This window comes from Mandrillus leucophaeus, unplaced genomic scaffold (genome assembly GCF_000951045.1).
Source record: "Mandrillus leucophaeus isolate KB7577 unplaced genomic scaffold, Mleu.le_1.0 Scaffold206, whole genome shotgun sequence".
Lineage (NCBI taxonomy): Eukaryota > Metazoa > Chordata > Mammalia > Primates > Cercopithecidae > Mandrillus > Mandrillus leucophaeus.
Window position 1 is genome coordinate 1,792,504 of NW_012102099.1, and position 706 is coordinate 1,793,209.

Sequence of the window (706 nt, forward strand, 5' to 3'; positions counted from 1 at the left end):
CCCCCCCTTAACTCCCCTTGCACAAGGCCTTGATGCAACCCGGTACTGGCCTGGGGCACCCTGCTTGAGGACAGCGTTGGGAAGGAGGTTTTGCAAGAGTTGCAGCAGGAAGCAGCACCAGCCAGGGCGGGTCCAGGGAGATAAGGGCACCCTCGCCCTTCCCCGTGCTCCTCCTGGCCTTCTGGTTTCCTCTTCCCTTCCCTTTCCTGGAAAGTGGCGCCCGCCTGGACCCTGGCCCCAGCCTCACCCAGCTCCTGGCCTGGCCCTGTGACTCACCTCCTTTCTTTCTGGCAGCTGTGCTGGGATGTGAGGCCTGCCTGCCACCAGGAAGGCCTGCTGTGTGTGACCCTGGGCAGCAGGGAGCTCTCTCTGGCTGGCAGTTCCTGGTGCTCAATAAGAGTGACTGGCATGGGTCAGGTGTGGTGGCTCACGCCTGTAACCCCAGTACTTTGGGAGGTTGAGGCGGGCGGATCACCTGAGGTCAGGAGTTCAGGACTGGCCTGGGTGACATGGTGAAACCTCGTCTCTACTAAATATACAAAAATTAGCCGGATGTGGTGGTGCACGTCTGTAATTCCAGCTACTCAGAAGGCTGAGGCACGAGAATTGCTTGAACTCGGGAGGCGAAGGTTGCAGTGAGCCAAGATCACACCACTGCACTCCAGCCTGGGCGACATAGTGAGACTCCGTCTCACAAAAAAAAAAA